Source organism: Lepidochelys kempii, chromosome 7, assembly GCF_965140265.1.
Source record: "Lepidochelys kempii isolate rLepKem1 chromosome 7, rLepKem1.hap2, whole genome shotgun sequence".
NCBI classification, from domain to species: Eukaryota; Metazoa; Chordata; order Testudines; family Cheloniidae; genus Lepidochelys; species Lepidochelys kempii.
In genome coordinates, this window is record NC_133262.1 from 71,058,583 (window position 1) to 71,086,046 (window position 27,464).

General features: G+C 39.4%; 1 protein-coding gene across 2 annotated transcripts in view; it reads left to right on the plus strand.

The window, feature by feature from the left end:
- The window catches only part of NRG3 (neuregulin 3), a 920,908-nt gene that overhangs the window by 644,526 nt on the left and 248,918 nt on the right, over nt 1–27,464 (plus strand). The gene's annotated exons all lie outside the window — the stretch shown is intronic.

A 27,464-nucleotide genomic window follows, 5' to 3' on the forward strand; every position in this document is an offset into this window, starting at 1 on the left:
CAGATGAATAAGGTGATGCTGGATGAATGTCATTGGAGGTCAAGCTATGGGATCTGCCAGGTTTGGGGGCAAGCTCAAGTCAATTCTGCAAGAGGCCAAACCCTTTCCCACTTCGAAATTATAGGGAAGAAACTGCAAGACAATCCACTTTGAAATTCCCCCTGCCTCAGTCTCTCTCTACCCCCTCATTTCTCCCAGCCTTTGGCATGACAGCTTCTGGGCACCTGTGGGGTAGCAGAAGAAAAGTTAATACAATCTGGGCCTGTTTTCTGCCCAATGCAACAACGCTGCCAAATTTTACATAATCTGTACTGTCTTCTCGAGGGAGGTTTAGGACTCAAATACCAAGTGTGTTGCAAACTCGGATTGAAATGTATGAGAACAGATGTTTGAGATGAAGTATGCAAATGTCCCTGCTCTACTCTCTCTTCTAGCTAGTGTTACTTCACTTCTATGATTTTTTTAAGCCTCCCAACCCCTTTTCTTGTACTGAAGCTAACAAATGCACATCCTGAGCCAGCTGGGAGATGCAAAAGAAGTTATGGCTATATTTTTTGAAAGAAAAATTCTCTTGTTTGACGAATAAATTTACACTAAGCTTTTGACAGAGGCTGTTGAAAAGTAGAAGCCAACATAATGTTTTACAAATGCTAGTATTGTAATGAAATCATTTTCTGTAGGTGCCATCTGATAGTCTAATTAGTATAACGTCAGCCACGCTTGAGAACATTCTCTTTTTTATAACCATCTGTTTTGTTGTAAAGTTCTCTTTTTTGAAGCCATATGCATTCCTAACATTTATCCTTTGTCTCTGATTTCTCTTTTGTTTCCACTTTTTCATCTTTCCTTGGTATAATTTACCATAGCAATTAAACCAGGATAAAAGGGTCAACAATCCCACATGCTATCATACAGAAGTAGGGCATGGAGGAGATTTTCTGTGAAATAATTGATAGGTAGAAAACTTACTGGTGGGGATAAAGCAATCAGACATTTCTAGAACCCCAACAGCTCACAAATGACATTTTGTTTTAAACTCCTCACCGCTCAAAATGCCCTGTTGCCTAAACAATCAAATATATCACCATTGACAACTTTTCTGAATGTCATGCACAGTCAGCAAGAACCACATACAAATGGTCTGGCATTCAGCTATCAAAGGCAAACATTTTGTAATGCAATATAAAAATAATCCCTATTCTTGTGTATCTTAATCATTTCTCCTTGATCATCACATAGGAATATTCTGATCGTGAACTGCTGCTGTTGTTAGTAGTTAGTGGTGTTAGTTCTTTACATTTTCAGTAGCACCTAGTCTCATGGAATGTTGGGGAGTCAAGGCCCTGCACCCCCCACTTCCTGCGATTCACTGTGACTCTCAGCCAGCCAGTAAAACAGAAGGTTTATTTGATGACAGGAATACAGTCCAAAGCAGAGCTTGTAAGTACAGAAAACAGGACCCCTCAGTCAGGTCCATCTTGGGGGGTAGGGAGCCCAGACCCCGGTGGGGGCCTCCCTCCATTTCCCCAGCCAGCTCCAAACTGAAATTCCCTCCAGCCCCTTCTCTGGCCTTTGTCTCTTTCCCAGGCCAGGAGGCCACCTGATCTCTTTGTTCTCTAATACCTTTAGTTGGCACCTTGCAGGGGAGGGGCCCAAGCCATTAGTTGCCAGGAGACAGGGTGTCGGCATTCTCTGTGCAGACAGCATCACTCCTGCCCTCTAGGGCTCTGTAATAATCACACCCCCTTATCCCTCCACCTAGATACTTAAGAAAGGCATAAGGGAAACTGAGGCACCCACAGAGTATTCAGAGAAAACATTAAGAACATTCCCACTTCATCACACCTTGTGGCCCCAATTGAAACTGAGGCCTAGTTGTGTTAGGCACTGTACACACTTGTGCTTAGTCCCTGTCTTGATGGGCAAAAAGCGGTGTGGTTTTTAATCTGTCTGCTCCATGGAGTTAGCAAAATGTGGTTAAAAAATCCCCATCAAGACAAGGCTAATACATTTGACAACATGTTAGCTGGCTCTAAGAGCGGCTAGCCTAAATCATGGCCAGCTAACAAGGCTTCAGTCATATTTGCCTGCATCTTGGCATTGCTTTTCAATTGCATCGAAGTAATTTGATTAAACTAATATGATTGAAAAACAGTTCCTTTTTGCCCTCAAGACAGGGCCTCGGGGAGAGAGTCCCTGTACCAAAGAGCTTATAATCTAAGTAGCCAAGACAGAAAAAGGGTAGGAGGAAAGGAACCCTTATTATTATAATCCCAACTGCATTACAGATGGGGAACCGAGGAACAGAAAGATGGTGAGGTGATATGCACAAAGGAGACTGTGGCAGAAGTGAGAGTTGAACCCAGATGTCCTGTGTCAGTGCAATTTCTTAACCATCCTACCTGTTGTGGGTTTTGTGTAGCAAAAAATAAGTCACTAAAAAGGTAATGGGGTCAATTAAACCCCTTTAGGTTAGTCAATGGGGAAAATGGAAGCACTTCCAAGGTATTTGAGGGTGTCTCGGACTCCAAACACACACAAAAATTTACGTGAAACATGATAGGCAAACCACTGCCTCTTCTTTCTTTAAGTAGTCTCAGACTATAATGAGGACAACCTGTTAGCATTGGTTTTGTCTGCATACCTATTGTGGTTTTAGTGTAACAAAAAAAGTCACCCCCAAATTAATTATGCAGGCATTCCAGGTTCAGATTGTTTTTGGTCTTTTTTAATTTTGAAGCTGCAATTATGGCATGATTATATGAATCTTTCAGAACTGTTTTTATCATCCTAGTTTTAGTGGTTTTTGTTTTTCAAAAAAATGCACTTAAAGGGTCTTGAAGACCCTAGATAACATGTGCCTCACGTATTATCACAATTGTCCAGCACATTGAGTTTCTTTGAAGATAACACTATCAAATTGATTTTCTGGGAAGCCTCCTCTAGAAAGAGTTTCTGGGGAAGCTGCAGTTGTCAGATACCTTTTCTAGCAAGTCCACACTTGACCGATACTATTGCTGGGGCAAAGACTTGCTGTTGCTGGGGAAAAGAAGTGTGCAAAGTATAACAGTGTTTGTATGTTCCTTGTCTGTGTCGTCTATTTGTTCCATTTGATCAAAGTAGTAGACCACTTACTGCCAGTTTGATGTGTTTGTGCCTTTTATATTGTTGCTGTTGCTATCTATTTTCATTGTCTAACGATGGGGGTCAGTTAGACACGGACATCTTTATAGCACGCGGCTTTTTTTTAAATGTGTTTGATCATGGGGTGGACTAGAATTCAACACAAGTACTGCATAGTGTGAATTTGGATCTAGGAAAGTTTTAACTTGTTCCTAGTTTTAAAGTTCACTGGTTACAATAAAGACCCTTTAAAATGCATTGCTCGTGGGCTTTTTCCAATTTGGACATACTAGGCATCTCCAAGACCCCAGTACAGAAATACTTGAGTGATTTTTGATCCAACGCAAGAGTAAACACTGAGTGTTCTTCCTACTATTTTATTTCTTAAATTCTTATTTAATTATTTATTACAAGTTTAACCAGGCTCTGAGTGCTCACAAAACTCTGGCCTGTTTTGATTAAACCTGTTTTAAAATTGATTTCTCAAGTTTGGGTAGGAGCTGAAGTAATATACTGATTCTACTGGATAGGGAATATTTTCCCCCATGCCTTATCACCAATTGTTGTGAAGTCGTTATGCTATGGATAAATTGCCTAGTGAGGCTGCGGAATCTACATTTGTCATAAATATAAAGGGAAGGGTAAACCCCTTTAAAATCCCTCCTGGCCAGAGGAAAAATCCTCTCACCTGTAAAGGGTTAAGAAGCTAAAGGTAACCTCGCTGGCACCTGACCAAAATGACCAATGAGGAGACAAGATACTTTCAAAAGATGGGAGGAGGGAGAGAAACAAAGGGTCTGTGTGTCTGTTGGTACGCTGCTTTGCCGGGGATAGAACAGGAATGGAGTCTTAGAACTTTTAGTAAGTAATCTAGCTAGGTATGCGTTAGATTATGATTTCTTTAAATGGCTGAGAAAAAACTGTGCTGAATAGAATGACTATTTCTGTCTGTGTGTCTTTTTTGTAACTTAAGGTTTTGCCTAGAGGGATTCTCTATGTTTTGAATCTAATTACCCTGTAAGGTACCTACCATCCTGATTTTACAGGGGTGATTCCTTTACTCCTATTTACTTCTATTTCTATTAAAAGTCTTCTTGTAAGAAAACCGAATGCTTTTTCATTGTTCTCAGATCCAAGGGTTTGGGTCTGTGGTCACCTATGCAAATTGGTGAGGATTTTTACCAAACCTTTCCCAGGAAGTGGGGTGCAAGGGTTGGGAGGATTTTGGGGGGAAAGACGTGTCCAAACTACGTTTCCCAGTAAACCCAGTTAGAGTTTGGTGGTGGCAGTGGTTATTCCAAGGACAAAGGATAAAATTAATTTGTACCTTGGGGAAGTTTTAACCTAAGCTGGTAAAAGTAAGCTTAGGAGGTTTTCATGCAGGTCCCCACATCTGTACCCTAGTGTTCAGAGTGGGGGAGGAACCTTGACAACATTGTTGGAGATTTATAAGAGTAGGTTAGACAAACACCTGTCAGGGAAGGTCTAGATAAGACATATTCCTGCCATGAGTGCAGAGGATGGGATTAGATGACATCTGAAAGACCCTTTGAATCTTACAATTCTGTGGTTCTATGTAGAAGTTGTTATGGGTGGTGTTGAGGAGAAAAATATCGGAGCTGCCTGGGTAAGTATCAGAAATAAGGGAATTGCTGCTCCTGGAGTGCATAGCCTGGTCTTGCCCCCACTGATGTCACCTACATGGTTGATTTAGGTTTAAATGTAATATTTGTCACCAAGGCTGTTGCTCTTTGAGAATGTTACCAAGAAGTGAAATAGCTTAAGTTGAATGTCCTAGTATTTATAAGCCTCCACCATTTTTCAAGGCCATTTTTTTGGCTCCTGAATGTTCCATCTCTGAAGACCTCATTCATTGAGTGATTTAGCACTGATGGACTCAACCTTTATTGTGTGTGCTGTATTGATTTTTAGGCAGGATGTGTTCCTTTGAAATCACAGGAGACAAAGCTGGAATTCAAGCTGTGTGGAAGCCTGCTTATTTGTATTTCAGGATTATAGTTCTTTTCTTTAATAAATACCTCTTGAGCTACTAGTATGGTTTCTTTGGCATCTGGTGAGGAAGTTATTGCATTAAACATCATGTAAAAAACAGGATTAGAAATTGGACATTATTTTCCCTAAGACTTTAAGACTTCTGTGGAACAGATGGGTTGGGGGGGAAAGAGAAAATCAAACTGGAATTAAATAGTTCCGAAGTATTGCCCAATATATTGGTGTGGGATAATGTCACAACAGGTTGGAGACTCTGGAGAATAGTCTAGGGTCTCCAACCTCTAAGTAATTAACTTTAAAGTAGGACACAACTATTAGAAGAAGTGTTGAGTGAGACAGTCAAACAGAGGCCATTTTAATTGGCTGCCTTTCATGTCATTTGATCTAAGAGAGTGCTGAGCTGCATAAGATATGTAGAACTTTTAAAAATTACTTTTAACTTTCTCCGTGACTCTGATAGAATTTTTAGAATCGATTAAAAAAGAATTACTTATCAGAATTGATGGGTTTAATTTTTTCCAGATATGGCTCAAGAGACAAACATTTGTATATTAAGATTTAAATCTCTTCAGGCTGAGTCTGTTAAAATGAAAGTACAATTCAATATTTTTCATCCAGCAAAACTTTACATTATACCTGAAACCAAAAAGTACATTTTCTTAGAACATGATGAGGTGTTCAGTTTTGTACTTTTAAAAATTGCCTATGCTATTACCATCAGTGTATCAGGTACTTGAAAAATCTATTGATTTTGAGTGAAGTCTTACCTTCCTGACTTGTAAATTAGCCAAGCATACATATAAAGTCTATTAGGTAGTATAATTGTTGAAGATTGTAGATCCTACGTGCTTTGGAATATGCTTAATATGTTCTACAGGCATTTTGACTAGCTGCTGCCGCTTCTTTATTAATTATTTATCTATGTGTGTGTTTGTTTATTTATTTATTTATTTATAACTCCATTTAGTTAGGCACCTAAATGCAGTGCTCATATTTTTCATCAGAACCATGACAGCTATTGGGTGCTGAGCAATTTTGAAAATGAGATCACTCATTTAGATGCCCAAATAAGGGCAGTTAAGGGCTTTAGGTACCCATTTTTTAAATTTTGGTCTTAAGATTTTATTATGCTACTATATTCTATGTTGGATCAGGGTGTAAAATTGGCTCTTGGCCTATGTAATATTTTGTGCCTTCTTAAAAAATATTTTAAAATACCATGATAAAGGATGAATTTCTGTTAAAGCAGAGTAAGTTAATGAGATACATGCATTCATTTAAAATATTGATAGCATAGTCTGTGACAAGTTCATTAAGCCCATAAAGGGGGGGGGGAACATTGTTATGAGAATACTTGCATAGTGTTATATTTTAATATGCTAAATAAAGGGTTAGTTATAAGTACTAGCTTCTAAGATGGTTACACTGCTGTTTTGATCTCCGCCACATGTGGTGGTAACTTGTGTGTCAAATCAAACTTATCCATTTTATTAAGGTATCTCAAGTGAGTATTTAGTGGCTATTCAGTACAAAGTACAGGAGCACCAGTTCTCAGGTGTTTTTTGCATACAAATCCTGATCAATCCGAAACTCTCAATTAAGTTAAAAAAAAACAACCTACTTTATTTTCCCCGCCCCTTTAAAATTTATTTATTTATTTTTCAGCTTCCTTAAAGCAACATTCAGTGTCTGCTGATTTTCCCTTTTCCACCATTGGGAACATTAGGACAAAATCTCAGTCCCCTCCATCCGTTAAACTCCACCTGTCCCCTCTCATCGGGACATCTGTGAGGCTGAAGGACTATTCCTTCTTCCTCCTCATGTGGACATGATGACACATTGCATTATCGTATCTTATCCCCCTTCCTTGGCTTTCTCTAAAGAACAGTGTAACATAGTGCTAAAAATCAGGTTGCATTATTCTTTCTCTCCCATTACCACCATAACTGTAGCTTTGTGTTTGAAATATATAAGACCAAGTTAGACAAACACCTGTCAAGGATGGTCTGAGTGTACTTTGTTCTTTGTCAGCACAGAGGTTTAACTAGATGACCTCTCAAGGTCCCATCCAGCCCTACATTTCTATGATTCTATGATCTATAGTGCCAGGAAGATTAAATCAACTATTTAAATAAAATAAACGTGATTTACACAGAAACACATGTTTTCCAAAGGCTATTTCCAATTTTTTAAATAAAGAATTATATCCTCCTTTCAATAGCATGTTTGGCTGGGGAAAGTGTTGTTTGTGGAAGTCCCTTGCTGCCAATAAACTTTTGTAAAGGGCGGTGGAGGAACAAAAGAGTTAAGATGATAGTTATTATATAGAAGACAACAAAAACAAGCTGTAAATTACTATTTACAAGAGCAAGCCAGGAAGCAAGTTGGGTTTACTGATCTCTTTATTAGCGTTCAGGGGAATTCATGAATTATTTCACAACAATATAATTAGCATGCTGACATAGGGTATCTAGGCTTAGAACAACAATTAATCTTTAGAATAATGACTGCTGACATGATGCAGTTGATATACAGTGCGATTTATATTCCATTTACAGATGCATGGACTCATAGACTTTATGCTATCAGGGACCACCATGATCATCTAGTCTGACCACCTACACATTGCAGGACACTGAACCTCACCTACTCACTCCTGTAATAGACCCATAACTTCTGGCTGAGTTACTGAAGTTCTCAAATCGTGATTTAAAGACTTCAAGTTACAGATAATCCACCATTTACACTAGTTTAAACCTGCAAGTGACCCAGGCCCCATGCTACAGAGGAAGACAAAAAAAAAAAAAAAACCCAGGTCTCTGCCAATCTGACCCAGGGTAAAAGTCATTCTTGCCCTCAAGTATGGAACTCAGTTGAACCATGAGCACATCATCAAGATCCATCAGCTTGATACTTGGGAAATAATTCTCTGTCGTAACTCAGAGCCCTCCCTATCTGGTGTCCCATAATGAGCCATTGGGGATATTTGTTAGTAGTAGTCGCAGGTCGATTACATGCCATTGTAGGCAGTCTCATCATATCCCTTATCAAGCTCCAGCTTGAAGTTAGTTGGGATTTTTGCCCCACTGCTCCCCTTGGAAGGCTGTTCCGGAACTTAACTCCTCTGATCATTAGAAACTTTCATCTAATTTCAAGCCTAAACATGTTGATGGCAAGTTTATATCCATTTGTTCTTGTGTCAATGTTGGCGCTTAACTTAAACAATTTCAATAACTCCTTCCCTCCCTCCCTGGTTATTTATCCCTCTGATGTATTTAAGTTTTCTAATAGTACTGATCTAACTTCTTGAACAATCAATTTATGTGAAAATGAAGTGTCTTATGGAATAACATGATAAATGTCTGAATATACTGATTGGGTGAAAACATTTAGGCTGGAGACAAAATATTTAGGGTGGCCCAGAATCATGAAGCCTCAACAGTGGCAATAGGATGAAATTTTAGCAGGTTATCAGGACAGACTTCCTGACAGTGAAAGATCATTGTAGAATAACCTCACAGGGTTTCATTGCCACCCTCTGTGTCTGGCTCAAATAGAGGATAAGTAACCTACTAGTAAGGGAGAGCTCTTTTTGCTTCCACGTGACAAAGGCTTGCATATTTTGAGCCAATGGGACTGTGGGGAATGTTTCACATATGTGGTTTACTTGGTCACCAATGTTAAGCACATGGGTTTATTCCAAATGACCTGAGAGGTCTTCTCAGTTGCTAATTACTCTAATGCATTGAACTATGCAGAGCCTTTCCATCACTGAACAAGCAAAGATTCTTCTGCTTCTGAGGAACTTGTGTCCTAATTAAAGTGGGCAAAAATGTAGATCTTCACTTTGCTATATAAAGTTGGCAAAATTTTAGAAAGTTTTGTTAAAAAATAAGAGGTTACTGCAAACTTAAGTGAGCACACTAACCTTCCTTTCCTGCCCTATATTTAATTCATAGCCTAGACATTTTTGCATATGGAAAAGTGGAAGAAAAGTGTCCCATACTGTTCCTTCCCTCTAGAGAAACTGTGCTAAATGAACTGTGATTTGCTTTGCCTTTCTGCAACAAAAGTCTGTGTGTCTGTGTGTGTGATATCTATGTACTTTAGACACTTACATGGCCCCCGTTATTGCAATATCTGAACACCTGTTACACTTATGTTCACCCCAGAATGACAATCTCAAAACACCAAAACAAAACAAATAAACAAAGGAAGACTTGCAGGTAAGCTGTCAATCAAAATGTGCAATAACCATGAACCGGTTAAGTCAGCAACAGTTTGAGCAAAACATAACCGTCCAAAAGTCAGATATGTAGCATCAGACCCTGAGTAGCTGTGCACAAACGTTGCTACATACACACAGGAATAGGTACTGGAACACGGAGCAGGAAGCAGGAAGGCCCATACACCAGACATCATAGCACCTCACATTCTCTAATGTGTTTATCCCCAGAACGTTCCTATGGCAGTAAAGTGCTATTATTTCCATTTTACAGATGGGAGACTGAGGCCCACTGAGGCTAAGAGACTTCCCCAGGATCTCAAAGCAAATCTGTGACAGAAAAGAGACTTGAACCCACTTGCCCTGAGTCCTTTCTTCTCCAATAGACAGTCCTTTCTTCTTTATACCCTTCTTCCAATGTATTGCAAGTATTTGTCCCTTCTAAAGCAGAGCTTAACTCTGTGGCAGAAAGCAATTGCTTTGTTTTAAATTCACTGAAAATTTTGTGAATTAAATTACAACTAAAAGGTCCTGTTAGAAGAGAAGAAAATTGCTCTGAAAAATGATTTCTCTTGGCCATAGAGTACAGAAATATAATACATAGATAACTGGGTAATCGGCATTGTAATGTTTAACAGTGTTCCTAGTACATCAAAACCTCACTTGTCTTGCAGGGTGAATTCCACTGAATAATAGTGAATTTCTTTTAAAAAATAATCCTTTCTTGCAAAAGGGATTTTAAGTCCTCAGAGCCATCCTAATTTAGCAATGTAATTTGAGTTTTCTCTCACTAAGATCAAGTTTGACATAAAAGTAGTATAAAAAGCTGTAATTCAGTTTTCTGTGTCCTGCACCTTTAAATGTGAGTCTTCTCCCTGACTACCAGGGGGCAGAGTTGAGCAAGGGAGACCCTCTTTCTCGCCATGAAGTTTTTATATTTGTCTTTCTTTGTTTATTATTTTCTTTGAACTAAAAGTGAGTGAGACTGTAAGTACCTGTCTTGATCTTTGTGTATAGAGGCCACAACAGGAATCAATATCACTACCTAGAAGACGTGCAATCTGTGTGGCTTTTTTTTTTAGCCTGGACTTCATAAGCAGAGACTATCATATACACTTAACTCAGTTTAGTGGATTATGAATAGAAACTCAGGTGAAACCAACACATTTATTTCTCTTAGGCCGCAATGCTAATCTACAGATTTTTATCTTAAATGTAAGGCAAGTGGGTTTTTTGGGGGGGGTGGGAGGGTGTGATTATCACTCTCAGCCCTCATTATTTTACAAATGGAATAACTCAAGCATCTATTCCTATAAAACTGGTATGATATAACAACACTCAGATCTAATCAGTGCTAGTTGTTACAGTGAACTAGTAATTTTAAGAATCTTCTGACACTTCTTTTCTATGTAGGTCAATTTTTTGATGAATTACAGGTCACTACAGCTGCATTTAGTATAAAAACAAGAGCTGGCAAAGGATGCATTTTGTCAGCTACCAGCCAGATGGTGGGAAGTCATGCGTGGATAGAACTTTTTTGATATTTTTGTTTTTCTCCATCTAGCGCTCAGCCCCAATCCAGCATAGAACATAAACATGTGTTTAAGTGCATATGTACGGGGAGATGTCAGCAAACCAGTAAGGTGCCTGAAACCACTATGACTTATTGCTAAAAGCAGCCAAGTCATCAGGCTGTAAATTGGCCATATTGCAGCCTCAGCTGGACTAAGGCAGGAGGGGTGGGCTGCCTCTGTCCCACTTGAGAGCCACACGCAGCTTTGGTAATTATTGAGGGTTGGGGTGTTTTACTCACCTCTTGCAGATGTGTGTGAGTGCTTGAGACTAAGTAAAGTGTAGCTTTAAGTGAAAGCACTCCTGTGTTGTCCTGTTTGTGCCAGCCATCTATCGGTCGGACAGCCAGTGTCTCCCTTGATTTATTTCCTGACACCACCTCTCACAGAGTAAAAGTTACCAAGAGCTTTGGGTTGAAAGAACCCCGGTTAACACATGAGTAGTCCTAATGAAGTCAATAGGACTATTCACATGTTTAATGTGAAATGTGTGCTTAAGCTCTTTGATGGATCAGGACCAGATAGCTCAGGAACTTGCAGAATTGAGCCTCTCAGGAGGAATTCATCCTTGTATCCCTTGATGCAGGCACTAAGGGGAAATGGCTTTTAGTTCCCCAGTTCTGGGGCTACTGGAGGCTATTTGGGCCCCTGGTGCAGGCTAAGGCTGCTCTTAGTTGTGGTTCAGTTGCTATGGCCCCCTATGAGCCTTCCAGTCTCAGCAAGAAAGCCAGAGAACTGGAGTGACCCAGCTATACTTCCCCCCAGCCCCATTTAATTACAGAATATCCTCTTCACTACGGGGTAGTATATAACCAGCGAGAGAATTTTGGACCTGCACTGGAGGTATTTTTTATGAGGTGAAACCTTTGAGTGTCTATGGAGCAACAAAGAATTTGGCCCCTGATCTCCACATGTGATGGAGTTTGATTACCTTAAATTCATGCACAGCATATGTTAAAGACAGTCTTAGATATAAAAGCAACCAAATATATATACAGTACTTTCTACTTTTCTATACACTTTTGAAAACCTCAATTTTTCTACCTATATTATCACAAAATATCTTTAACAATAATATTTTTCATAATTAATAATAATTTAGATTTTTAAGTGAACGAATAAAAATACAAAATATAATGGGTGAGATTCTCAGCTGGTATAAATTGGCATGGCTCCACTGGCTTCTATGGAATTATGTTGACTTAGACTTGTTGAGAAGCTGGGAAAATGTTGTAAGTAAATGTTATCTTGGTCATGAAAGTTTTGGTCTTTGGGAATGGGTCAGTTCTTTGCTAGCAGGGAAATATATATGCACAAAGCATGCAAATTATACACAGTATAGATAATACATGTTACGTAAATGTAGTAAGTACTTTAGAAATGTGGTGTTTTGAAAACTAATAGCCAATGGGGAAGTGTCCAATTTGATAACAAGGTAATTGAATAGTAATAATAATAATAAAATCTTGAATGCATTTACAAAAAAAAGTAGCTTCAATGCAGTTCAGTGCTTGAATTGTGTTATTCACTACCTGCAATTCAATATTTGGCATTCCTTATTCTTCTGTTGAAAAGTTCCATTCTTCCAATCATAGACTCATAGACTTCAAGGTCAGAAGGAACCATCATGATCATCTAGTCTGAACTCCTGCATATTGCAGGCCACAGAACCACACGCATGCACTCCTGTAAAATACACCCATAACCTCTGGCTGTATTACTGAAGTCCTCAGATCATAATTCAAAGACTTCAAGTTACAAAGAATCCACCATTTACACTAGAAGATCTACAGAAGTGTAATAATGCATTATGATTAATCAAACTGATCCACTCACAAAGAGTTAGTAAAAACCCCTTAGTCTACAAATTATTTGTCTGAAATGTTTGGCAAATATTTACAAATCATGAATATGCTTGCAGCTGGTGGGACTGATGTACGAATGATTTGTGAACCAAGATGTCAGAATTCGTAGGATTTGTGTTTTTATTGATGTTTTTATTTTATTTTCTTTAAATCGGCAGCAGGGAGTTAAGTAGCCAGGTCTTGGGAAGATTCTAGGTAGAAGCTCCCTACAGCAAAGCAGAGAAACAAAGACATCAGAGAATCTATAGGGACAATTCTGTTTACATTATTCTAATAAAAGTATTTGTTCCATACTAGAATAAAATCACTCTTTTTCCTTTTATGTGTTAATTCTGCTTCAATCAAATACTTTCCCTTGCAACTTATTTTATGGGTTGCATATAGTTGCAGGAGCTGTCTCACTATTTCATGAGGATGAAGTGGTAACTGGCTCCTGCTGCCATAGCCAGCTTCTGCTCCTGAGCTGCTCTTGGTGCTCCTCCCACTATTAAATAAGCTCCTCCAGTCCCATTCCTCTGCAGAGAAAACTCCTCACCCCAAAATTTAACAGGAAAGAGTAAAGCAAAAAACTAAAATGGTGAACATTATTCCCCTAATCATCACTGTATTACGCTGCTGCTATAACTCCATTAACTTCAATTAACTGGAATAATGCAGGGGTGATTCCAGCTCTTTGCCTCCAGCTGAACCTTCTAGTCTCAGCTAATTGATCCCCAGAACTAGCTAAAAAGACAATTCATCTGTAAGAATTCTCTGGGCAGATTATTGTAATGGTAGCTCTAGTCTAGAGCCTCTCTTACAATAGATCCATGCTTGTATCAGGTGCTGCTGCTGGCACATAATTACCATCCACATAGTTATATCTTCATATGAAATAATTCTACCCAAGATCCCTTATTTTCTGGTTCTTCCTCTATAGAGTCTGATAACGTTAAAGAACCTTTAGCCATTGGGTCTAAATACCTGAAATGAATGACTTGCTCTGTTTTTAACACCCTGCATTTTCTGTGTTCTAAATTATATTTAATATGCTAAGTGAATATTATTTTGAAAATATATCTCTAATTGGTCTTTGTTAGGTAATTACTTTGCATGTAAAATTATTCTTATATAAAAAGTGAGATATGTGCTAAATCTGTAAAATATGGTGGTAGAGGATAACTATCTGAGGGCCTATATGAAATGAGTTAATGATGACAGCTAAGTTCCTAGTATGTAAGTGCCCATGCTACAGTTAGCACTAAGAGGCTAATCCAGTTCCCCTAAAATCAATGGGACTCTTTAGATTGGCTTCAATGGGAACAAATTGACCTTTTTGGTGGTAGTCTCAGCAGGCTAAGGGTTGAATGGACATCAATGCAAAATGAACTAACCGTGGGGTGCTTAGGCCCAGATTTTTTTTAAATGGGTGCCTTATGTATTCCTAAATCCATATTTCAGCACGTAAGTCTGTGGCTCATTTTCAAAAGTGCTGAGCACTCCTTCACATCACAGCAGCGTTCTGTTTACAATGCTTATCTTATTATATCAGATCATCCCATTTTGTGTGGAAAAAATAGTAACTGAAGACTACATATCACAATGCACATGCATAAAGGGCAAGGATTAAGTTTCTCTGGGCAACTTTGATTCTTACCATTCCTAACTTTTAGGTGCTTGACTTTACAACCTTAACATTCTTATAACCTAGCTTTTTGTTTGTATGTTTGCATGCAATTTATTATTTATATTATGGTAGCACCCAGAATGTGCTAGATATTTTTAGAAACAGAGGAACTCATAGTCTAATAGGAACTCTGCTCTGAGTTGCTCAGAAGCTTGTTTGTCTCTTCGAGCTTTGTATGGATGAATACTGAATGGATACAGCATTGAAGCACCTTGAAGAAGACAGAATAACGATGACTTTTCTGGTAGACTGGATAGATATCCGTGATGAATAAAACTCTAAACCTTGCATCTGCATTGTACAGATTATCTGAAACTTATCTCAAGTGCTTGAATATGGAAAACTGGGCTGGAAATCTTACGTGAACAGATTTTCTCCTTGTACCTTGTGTACTTACATCTGGGCCAGAAAAATCAGAGGACCAGCCTTTCACAAAGTATTTTAGTGGTTCTTCAAATCTCAGCAAGTACCATGAAGTACAGAAACAAGCAAAATGAAAAACATTTAAAAAAAAAACACTTTATTTCAAGATTTGGTTGAAGATTTGGGGCTGTCTCTTTCTTTAAATACTACGGAGCTGGCAAATTCAAATAAATGCACATGACAGATAAATGGGAAGGGTTGGACAAGTATTATACACACTCAGTTCCAGTTATATAGGCACCCACAGAATCTAATTGTTCTACTTGTTCAGTGGTACAGTTTTGCATCTCTCTATTTCATCTGTGTGTCTCTTAGGACTGGTTCTTTTTTATCATAATCCCTAGCTTTAACATGGCGACTTGACGATCAGACAGATCACCATTCAACACTGATAGTGTCTACATATCTAACTTCATTTAGCCCTTTCTCAATTGATTTTCAGACACTTTTCTTCAAAGTCCAGTGCCTGGAAAATATTTTCAATGAGAGTTTTGAAGAGCTTGTATAGAGATGGTAATCTTGAGTAGACATCATATAAAGCAAACTTTTCATTTTCATTTATGTTTTTCAAGTACTGAATGTTGCTTTTATCTATGCCTTAGCCATATAAGGCTTTTAATATGAAATCATTTTCCATTAAGTCAGAAGCTTTCTCATAGCTGATGAATGCCATACATAATGCAAGACTATATTCATTTTATCATCCATAGTAAATCATTTCTCAGACAGCAGAAATATATTGTAGAAAAACCTAATCAAAGCATTTCCGTTCTTCTGGATGGTTAAAATCCAGCATAAGAAGGAGATTGCTCAGTAACTAGGTTAAAAGTTTTAGACATAGAAATTGGATTTATTAGATGATACTCAAGTAGAGTTGGTGCCTTCATATTACTGTGATTAGTGCATTGGAATTGAGATAGACTAGAATGTTATTGTTTGGGTTTTTAAATCCTTTTGTGTCTCTCTGTGTGTGGAACAGTTCTACAAACCTGCAGTGTGAACAATGAAAATCTCTCTTGGCTTTTCTATTTAATTAAGTTTGAAAGCTGCAGGACTTTGGTTTTGGTAGATGCTTGGCCAGTCTGCTATGATTAGAGCTGAACAACTGTTGACAGTGACAAATGTATTCATTGTGACTCTCTGATGTGAAGTGAGCTGAGATAGCACAGAGAGTAGGAAGTTGCAATTTACGGCTGGTATAGGTCAGCAGTAAATTTTTCCCCCCTGCATCAAAGGAGAACCAGAGAGGGAATTGTCTCTCTGAGGATTACATGCTATGCCTTGCCCATATCTACTCAAATTCTTTTAGCTTTTGGTCACTGTGAGCACTGTTCACTCTAAGCTGTGCGCGTGTGCACGCGTACACAGATCCTAAACTCCGCGCACACAGGGAAACACCGTGTGCACAAAAATTTGCACAGAAGCACAAAAATTTGCACAGAAGAAATTTTTTTGCACACACGGCCTGTCAAAAATTAGAAGGAACATTGACAATGAGGATATCTAAATCATGCTAAATATTCTTCGGCTTGAATTTTGTGCATGTGTCCTGTAAATTTCATCAGATGTGTCTTATTTCTTTTCTGGCACTAACATACTTATGGCTAAATCCCAACTCAGTTTTTGCCTAATCTTTATTCTGACTTCGCTTGATGTTTCCGTGAATAAGGACCTCAGGATTTGGCTCTTAGTATGTTATATACAGTAGATCTCATAGTGAAGAAAGATGGCTTCAACTTTGTTTTGGTGCAAACCTTTCATAATTACAAACAGACTTTCTGATACAAAGTCACAGCTTACTTTTTGTTCTGGGCCAATAATTGCAGCTGTCTCTTGACTGGCATTGAATCAGGTTTTAATTCTCAACAAGTGGTATTGGATTTTCAGTGTTTTATATGCCCACCATCAAACTAAGAAGACAAGACATGAGATGGTTCATCCAAAGTTCCTCATACCTACACTCTTCCTGCCCAACAGAATGAGAAGGTGGAGGAGAGTTGCTTATTCTGCTTGTATAATTATTATATTATAATTAAAGGATTACCTAAATAGAACTATCTTTTGGAACTGGTTGGGATAGGAATACTGTTTCCTCTGAGAATTTTCAAGAATGTGTCCTTTTAAACATTTCATTCCAATAATTTTGAACCATTTTGTTTCGATTTTAACCTTTATTTTTTTTTTTTACATTTTTTACTTTAACTTATTTCTAAACAAAGTTTGCGTTACACAAAAAATGAACTTTTTTCTTGAGAAAATATCAACTTCAAAACTTGAAAAAAAAATTTAATTGGAATATTTATTGAAACTGACCCTTTCCTGCAAACTGTTTTTGGTTTTAACGAATCAGTATTTTCCAATGAAAGAAATTTTTCATTGAAAAACTCCCAACTGTCTCTAACAGATAGATAGTTGATTTTTCTGCTACATGGTCAGACTAACTGGTACAAAGAGTTACCTCAGGAAAACTATCAGAATAATGAAAATTAAATCAGCAGCACACTATGTATTACCTGTTTAAATGAATAAGACTACTCAATGCCTGTCTTATGTACAACATTTTATCATATTAGAATATAGCCAAGAAGAATAGAATTAGCTAACATGATGCTGTCCATGACTTTGCAGTGAATGTAGACAAGGGCAAGACACATTCAATGTCATGTCAGCTAGTCATGGTTAATTCCTACTGGGACCAGGAGTTATCCATGAGTAACTAACATAAAGCTGAATATGATTTGTCCTTGCCTATACTGCCTGCAAAGTCACAGTTAACACTGTGTCAGTTAATTACACCTTTGGAATCATGTTGTGATACAGTTTTGTAGTCAAGTCAAGTCCTAAGGTGCTTTCTTTATGGACAAGGTGTTCACAATCGGTAGTTATTAGCTAGCTGTTTGTTCTTTCATTTCCCTTTCAATTCCTAGCTTTTATTTCAGAATGATGTGTTGCAATGATGTTGCCCTTTTTAACCTATTTATCTATTGAGATGTATTGTGAGCTAATAACTGATCTTCCTGAAGTTGGCCAGTTTGTTCACACAGCTCTTACCATTACTTCTACAGATAACTTATTGTTGACATTTTAAATACTATCCAGTCTTGGCATATACTTCCCCATTTCATTCATTATTTTATGATGACTTGCCAAGTGCCCAATTCTGTCTGTGATACTTTTAATTTTCATATTTCCAGTCATGTTTTTGTAGCAGATAAATTCAATTCTATTCATTTTGAAGTCTTCTGCTTGACAGCACACTAAATTACCACTCTCTAATTATTGAACTTTTTCTTTTCATCCTCACCTCACTACTACCAATTACTATACATCCCAGCTGACCTATGTCACGTCTTCTTTTCTTATCATTTTAATCTGCTATAGTTTCTGCATTGATAGTGCTTGAGTGTAGTCTTCCAGAAAGAGCGTTCTGCAGCAGAGCAGAGGCAATGTCAAAAAATCATTACATTTTTTTCCTCTCAGACTGTGAAGTTTTCATTCATAAAATATCTGATGGAAAAGAAAGGATAGAGTGAAAAGGAATTCATACCTTGAAATCACAGCATGAGGTGGTTCCAGAGCTTGGATATAGTATGTGGAGTCTTTCATTTCTAGGTCACTAGTTCAAAATCCAGCCTAGTTCGTCTGGAACCGAAAGTTTAGTTTTGTTTTTGTTTTGAGGTTTTTTTAACCAGCTAATCGGCATTCAGTTCATACAATAAATGAGTTGATGGTCACAGAAAATCTCCTATAGATGGATGTAAATCCCCATTCTGCAAGTTACTTGAGCAGCTGCCTAATTTTAAGCATGTAAGTAATCACATTGGTTTTAATAGGACAACTAATGTGATTAGCCCTATTGACTGCAGTTGGGCAACTCAGATGCTTAAGTAGCATGCTGAGCTATCCTGAAACACCATCTCATTTGGCATTAATTATCAATCTTTTTATTTGGTTATTTATAATAATTTATAAATGTGTGAACTGGTCCATAGTCACCCATCCTGTAATCTTGGCACCCTGACTGAACAACACTTCATTTTCCCACCCCCCACCCCAAAATTAATGTAATAGAATAACCTAATGTGACACGTTTGTCAGTCTCATAAGACATGCTAAGAATTTAATGGATATTGAGCCTGGATTACATAGGTACCTATGTAGATCACCCATTTCAAAATAGGGGTGAGACATAATGGAAGAGTAGTGTGGGGAATCTTGTCCTCTTGCTTCTCCCAGTTGTACCTGTTCAGAGGACTAAGGAAGGACTTCATTCATCAGGGTTCACAATCATGCACTTTCATGACTTCTTGAGGTGAAATTAACTCCTTGTTCAGATGGCCAGCCTAAAGCCTATACACTTAAATCCCCAAAATAGGGCATAAGTGCTGGCCCTCTCTGCAGGGATATCTGTCATCTTATGAGAAATTTGATAGCAAAAAATGAATATCCAGCAATAGATGAGATCACTGTACCACTGAGTTTGTTTCTCAGTATACAAATAATAATTTTAGGGTTAAAGGAACACAGGCACCATTCCCTTAGTCTTTTGTATTATTAATTATTATTTATATTACCATAGCACCTAGGAATACTAGTCATGGGCCAGGACCTCATTGTGTGATGTTCTATACCAACACAGAACAATGAGAAAATTTATGCCTTAAGGAGTTTATAGTCTAAGTATGAGACAGGACAAAACAAATGTTCACAGCTGGGAGAGTACAAGTAAACAATGAGGCAGTATTGGTCAGCATGACAGGCATTAGTCTCTGCACATCAGCAGCTTAACCGTTCTCAGGTGTTTTTGTAGGCAGCGTGGCAAAGGAGAGTTTTAAGGTGGAATTTGAATATGAATAATGAGGTAGCTTTGCGGATGTTTACAAGAAATACTTCGCAAGTGTGCTAGGGAGTATGGGAGTGTAGGAGATTGTGGCCGCCACACCCCCTTGCTACTGGCAGTGCTTACTGGGGAATTAGCAGTCTTTGAGGCCCTGGCCCTCTAGGCAGGGACAAGGAGCAAGTAGTCCACGGCTCTGGCCTTGGGCAGGGCAGAGCACCAAACACTCTAGGGTCTCAGGCCCTCAGGCAGGGTGGAGCACCAGTCAGTCAGATTTGGAGGGAGTCCACACCCTCTCACTACAGGGAGAAAACACAAAGTTCCTTGTCTGAAAATCTAACAAGTGTAAAATGGAGGCTGGCATCCTGAACTGATTAGAGGCAAACATCAACAGCTTGCCAACGAATGAGCAATATGTGCAGTGGGAATTGGCCATGAAAGGTCTTGAAAGTGAATACAAGCAGTTTGTGTTTCATGCTATAGAGAAAAGGGAACCAGTGGAGGGATAGTCTGGAAGCACGTTAAGCAAACACTCTTCAGGCCAGCAGTGCACTTTGTGGGCTGTGCATACTGAAAGCTGTACATCCAACCAAAAGAATGAAGCCTTTCCTTAAGGGAGCACCATCAATTTGAGATCTAGTCAATTTGAAAAATTAACGTAGTTTCAGGTACTGCCCCTGCAGCTTTTATGGTTTCACAAACATATTTTCTATTTGCACATTTTTCTCTCTCCCCTATCCTTGTGTGAAAGACAGAAAGAGAAGCCTTGTGTACAGAGCAAGAGAGGAAGGATAATCCAGTCATTCAGGAGGCTAACCTGGGATTTGGGAGAGAGATGTTCAATTCCCAGTTCTACCACAGGCTTCCTGTATGACTGTGGGCAGGACATTTAGTCTCTCTGTGCCTTGGTTCCCCCATCAGTGTCAGAGGGATTATAGAGCTTCCCTGTCTAATGGGTTTTGGAGAATAAATACATTTTTAAAAAAATATTCAGAGGCCCTCATTGCTAATCAGAGCCATGTAAGGGAGGTGGTGGAATCTTCCTGAGAGGTTTCTAAAGCCCAGCTTGACAAAGTCCTGGCTGGGATGATTTAGTTGGGGATTGGTCCTGCTTTGAGCAGGGGTTTGGACTACATGACCTCCTGAGGTCCCTTCCAACCCTGATATTCTATGATTCTAAGTATAACAGATGAAAATACCTAATCGAATGTCTGTTGAATCCAACAAAAGCGTTTATATTGACTTCAATGGGTATTGGACCCACAATACACAAAATAAATAGGATTAGTTGCTCAAGTTACTTTTAAGAATAGTACCTTTTATGAGGAAAATGAGAGATGAGTGATTTTTAAGTTGATAGTGTCCATTTGGTAGCATTGTAATATTACCGTACATAACAGCAAAAGCATATTTCTATAAACAAAAAAGGTGGGAGTCTGTCCTTGTGGCAGATTCCTGAAAAATCCTAAAATCAGACCTTTGTATACTAATGCTATAGCTCTTATTAACATTGATGTTATATTGCACTTTCTTATTTGTAGAGATGCTCTATGACAGGAGCGGGTAAACTTTTTGGCCTGAGAGCCACATTGGGTTTCCAAAATTGTATGGAGGTCCGGTTAGGGGAGGCTGTGTCTCCTCAAACAGGCAGGCATGGCCCGCCCTCTGACCCCTATCGGATCCCCCCTGCTTCTTGCCCCCTGACGGTTCCCCCCCCCCCCCCCCCGCCCTGGGACTCCTAACACATCCAACACGCCCCGTTCCCTGTCCCCTGACTGCCCCCCACTGCCCCATCCAACCCCCGACTCATTCCTGACTGCCCTCCCGGGACCCCTGCCCCCATTCAATCCCCCTGTTTCCCACCCTCTGACCGCCCTGACTCCTATCCACACCCCCAGCCCCTGACCATCCCCTCGAACTCTCCTGCCCTCTATCGAACCCTCCCTGCCCCCTTACCGCACTGCCTGGAGCACCGGTGGCTGGCGGCGCTACAGCCAGCTATTAACTGTGGTTTGTAACCTGTCCTTTAAATCAGCAACTGTACCCAATGCCGGGGAGATAGCTAATGTAACGCCAATATTTAAGAAGGGCTCTAGACGTGATCCTGGCAATTACGGACCAGTAAGTCTTCCGTCAGTACCGGGCAAATTAGTTGATAGATGTGCATTTATTTTATTGGCCTTATCCCAAAACACTGAAATCAATGGGAGTCTTTTTAGTTATTTTAATAGGATTTGACCAGGCCTTGTGCATGGGAGTTTCATAGGAGCACACTAGTTATTATTGGATATCTAATACTAATCTCTCAGTCCTACAAAAAGCTATATATTGTAGTTTGAATAGTATACAGATGTACTCTGATGTAATTCCTTAATTACATTTTTTTCTTAAAGTAAACCGTATAATTTTATACCCAACATAACTAAACATAGAAGCATCTGAACTGATCTAGTAAATGGTCTCTAAATCTAGACTAATTCAAGTGTTGGAATTTGGCATCAGTGACCATTTGCTGAAGTTCAGCATCTAGTTTTGTAAAAATCAAAAGTCCTTTTGCCAATTTTAACACATTCATAACCAGATTCTACTGAAATCTTTTTAAAACTGATTCTGCTGATGATGATCACATTGGAGTAGCATGTTGAAGTCATTGTGGCACTTTAGTAGTACGTCCAATGTGAGTAAGGGTGGCAAAATATGCCATTTAACAAGTAATGTCTTTTTGTTAGGGCTAGCTGCTATTTTCAGAATATGTACCTTTTTGCAGTTTCATTCTGCTGGGAACAAGAGACTGTTCTCTCCTCTAGGGAGAGTTCACAATCAGAGATTATCTGACTTTTTAAAAAAAAATCTAAACAAAACAAATACATTTTTTTCCCCATCAAAACAAAATTATGTAAAAATCTTACTGTCTTGTCTTTATTTCTTAATATTTCAGAAAAATATAGTAATTTCATTAATGGACGTGTAATGGTACACTGCCAATACATTTAATATAAGATTGAGAGTCTTTGATTAGCTAAAATGCACCACTGTGATATTTTGGGGATCACCCAGCCCAGTAAGGAGGTCTGTCACTGACGGCCCTGTAAGATTAGTGACCATCATGCTGTGCAGCTGTGGTTCAGATGCCAGCCCATAAGCATAAGATCTCATCAGCTGGGTTACTCCTTATAGGGGGATACCAATGACCCCTCTAGTCCCGAGTATCCCCAAATCTGTCCTCCCTGAGTTCTTAGCTATCGGACACTTGGACCATTCCCCGTGGTTTGTTGCCTCTGAAGGCATGAAACCAGTGCCCAGTTATCTGTTCGGATAGGTGTACCCACTCCATGCAGTTTGCATACCAGAGGCCTGCTTGGAATAAAAATAAACAAAACATTTTTTAATAGAAAAGCCACAGATTCCAAGATGAAATAGTAAGGGGAAAGCAAACACACACAAGTAATGCAATAAATAAACATAAAGACACAACCTCAGGCTTTACACTTGCCGATTAGATAAAATCCCTTTTCTCATCCAAGTTACCTATTGCCTTTGAACGGTTTCCCGCATATGCCCTTAGCTATAGGGGGGAATCCACCATTCCTGGACAGCTTCCCACCCAGTGGCTGCCCCTCAGTTTCTTGATGAAAACCTCGGCTTCAAGGCTCTTTTTAAAAAGGCTTTTTCCTTTTTTTTTTCCCTTAGTTTTTTCTATTTTCCTGGCATGGCAACTCATGGCTATTCAAACTGGGAACGTGCCCTCTTGACTTGATAGCTGGGATGTTCATTTCATTAAGTTTAATGGTTCACCCCATCCTTTCCTGGGCTGGACAATGAGTGGGCAATTGAAGTTGGTTTTGGATAAACTACTGACTTGGGAGGTGCCCCTCCATGCCTGACTGCTCACTGCCCTGCTGTGAAGTGGAGCTAAAGTTTATGAGCATTGTTTCTAAGTACACAAATACATACATTCAGAGTCATTATGCAATATGTACATAGACTATGGCTATCCAGTTTTGAACATTACAAGCTTTCATAAAAGATTTTCCTCAATACACTTTTGTGGTACAATAACACAGCATGCAATCAGATGGTTCAACTGCTCATTTGGGGGGCGGTTAAACCGTCTGTTCTCCTTTGGGGTGCCTGGACCCTGATTATCACAACCACATATCTGTTTGTTTAAAATATATATATCCTGTGTTCAAAGAGAATGTGGAAATAATTGTATATAAAACCACATGCAAAAACAAATCAAATGGGGCTCCTGTATAATAGGTATTCCCTCCCGTGCAGTACTGCAGAAATACAGAGAAAGATCTCCACACAATCATTTCACCCCACTTATTTTCACTTCCATTATCTCAAAGGAAGGCTGGAATGTAGAATAAGCTCGGCAGCATGCCTTGAAAGTTGTCAAAATTGTGCTGTGTCAAGTCAAAGAGTTAAATGAGTTCTTGGGTCATCTGCCTCGTTTGCCTCCTGTTTAACCCAAGGAGCGGTTAGGTTGAATGCCTCAAGTGAACTTAGCTGCCATGATGTAGCCAGGTCCAAAGACAAGGTGTAGTTACAGCTTTCCTACCAAGAACAAATGGAGGTGGGGTGGGGGAAGGGAACTGGGCTGCTGCTGAGATGTTGACATTCAGCCACGAAGTAGTGATTGTGAACTTAAATAACAGAAAGGTGGGAAAGCTCCCTCAATCAAGGCGGCTGATCTCAACTCCATTTTCTTCAATTGCTTCCAGCCAAGATTACTTCAGTTTTGTCTGGGTTGAGCTTTATCCAGCTGGCTGTCATCCAAACCACAATCTCCATTAGACCCTGAAAGAGCTAGTCAACCGCACCGTCTGAGTCTGAATAAATAGAGACATAGAGCCGTGTGTCATCCGCAGGCTGGATGCACTGCAGTCTGCAGTTCACTATTTCCTCTAACAGCCTCATTATACTTTGAACCAGAGGGGTGACAAAATGGTACCCAAACATAAAAGAATACCCAGAGCATATGAGCAATCTTCCAATAACACCTTCTCAGTATTCAAAGAGAAAAAAAAGGAATGTTAAAGAAGTTATTAGAAATATAGTAGACTCAAATACTATATTCATAGCACTTATCGACTAATGTATTTTAGCCTGTGCAGATGTTAGCTAGACTAGGGTCCAGATCCTTAGCTGGTGTAAATCAGTGGAGCTCAGCTGATGGCAATGGAGCTATGCTAACTTACGCTAGCTGAGGAGCTGGCCCTAAGTGGCCAAAGGCAGACCTGAAGGAAGATAGGCCCTTCAGAAACACAGCAACTGGAATCCTATAAATAAACTATATATTTAGATAATTTGACTGAGCTCTAAAGGGCTGTTGACTTTGTGTTCCCCTCTCTCATCTTGGGTACAAATGTAGCAACTATTGCAGTACATTCATACAAAACTTCAACAAGGTCAGCAATGTTTCTATTCTCAAATCCAGCAAACAAAGTAATTCACAATATATATCTCTCCCTCCCACTCCCCCGGGCCAAAATCAACAGCAATTAAAGCAATAAGAAAACACACATGCATGCACAACACACACACAAACACACCCCACTTCAGGTCTATTTATTTAAAATACGTAATGACATCAGGCAGGACAGCATTGTGTCCACATTCACAAGACAAAAATAATAAGAATATCTACCTCTGATGTAGCACTTTTAATCAGTAGATCATCTTCTTCTTTCATATGGCTGGTGTAGAGTAGCAACTACAATTCCATCAGTAGATCTCAAAGCATGTTACAATGGAGGTCAGTATCATCATCCGCATTTTACAAATGGGGAAACTGAGACAGGGAGCGGTGAAATGACTTGCCTAAGGTTACCCAGCAGGCCAGTGGCAGAGCTGGCAATAGTATCCTGAATCCCAGGCTAGTGTTCGGTTCACTATAACACTCTGCTTCCCTTGAGAAGGGCTTGTCTACATGAGGAAATGTATTGGCCTAGAAAAGTACTCTTATTCTGGGATCAGTGTGTCTACAAAGGTAGTTATACCAGAATATCTATAGCAGTAGAATTATACTGCTATTGTTATGCTGGTAAATTTTCCTGTGTATAGAAAAACCCTAAAACACTGAAGTCTCTTCAAACAAAACCATACCAAGTAACTCTTTCTTGCAGACTTTATCTGTTCTTCTCTACAGATACAGGGTTATAGTTTGCACCATGATGTGGCCATTTTGTACTGCAATTACAATGCAGAGTAGCCCTACAGGTGAGGTATCTGGCCACAAGAGGCTCATCACCGAGACTTTCCAGTGGTGCAGAGGCAGTGTATCAATTCCTGTTCCTGCCACTGGAGTAGCTGTAGGAAAAATGGGCTTCCCTTTCATGTTTGGCGGATGCAAAGGAGCCTGCCTATCTTGGTCACCTGCTGAATAACATCCACCATAAAGTCAGGAAGGGCTGGTGCTCCCAAAGTATTGTCTCTTCATCAGTCTCCCTACAGAACTCTTCTGTTTTTTTCAAATGTGTCATGTTCATCTGTGATTTTTCTGTGTGCACCACCGAGACTATAGTAACTAACTTTAGAATTTGTTTGTCTGCCAGCAATACCAAGAGATTGACATTCATAAAAAACAAACATGTTTAACCTACAGACTGTGTGGTGGGGAATTCCCTGGACCATCCACAATGAGGCACTGGTGGAAGGGATTGACTCTGAGGAAAGCTTCAAGAGAATTTATTTTGTCAATAACCAGAAACACTAGAAGAGGTAAAAGTTCTAAACAAACAAAATGCTATTGCCTATGGCAGGTTTTTTCCTGTTGTAATTTGGTTCATTGAACTGATTCACTAAATTTTTGAGTACTGCATATGAATCATGGCAGAGTATGTTTCTGAAAATTAGTTATGTGAAGAAAGACACTCTTTAGTGTTAGTAAAGTAACAAATCCACCAAATTTGTTGAGACCCTGTGACTAGCATATTCCGCTACTTAAGAAGCCAGCCGACAGCAGTTCTATTTGTTGTAGTTATTTACCCCGTTGGTATGTGGGCTTCTTTTTTTGTTCCTTGTTTTTCTTGATGCTAAGTCATGTTAAAATGTGGGTCTTGTGACCAAGGTCTTATCGTGGGCCCAGATTCACTGGTGTACTCTGGATTCTTTGTGCTGTTCTAGTGACATCGGAGCTCCATACATTCAGTTTAACTGACTGTTTAGCCGGAGTGTATGGCTATTTTGCATTGTTGGCGTGGTAGAAAGCAGCTGAGTCATACAGGTTAATCTGGTCCATGGTTCCTCTGGCAAGTGTAGAAAGGATCTAACTATGACAAACTGATTCCTGAGATTGTGCAATCAACTAGAGTCTTGATTTGCCCCTTTGGTGAAGACTCTACAGTTTGCACAGCTGACATCTGTAGGAATAGTGTCACAAGGGAGTTATTCGCTGCTGGAAAAGGGCAGTATTGCTACTGTAAAGAACAGCTTTAGTTTTTGTCTGGGGCCTTTGGAACCTGCTCAGATGGTGCATTAAATCAGCATATCTCTTGGGAACTCTGAGCCCAGCCCCTCTCTGCCAAGCCCTGCTCATTTTTCTGACCCTAGGTGGCTCTGTGTCCCTGTGATGGAGTGGGGGATGTTGGTAACTTTGCCATTCATCCCTGTCTCACAGAATGTATCACAACTGGTTGCCTGCAACCTTGATTTAGCTGTACACAGTGAATTAAATGCTATGTCTCAGCTGATTTATAAAAGAGTTCAGCCCTATCTACACTGGCCAGGGAAG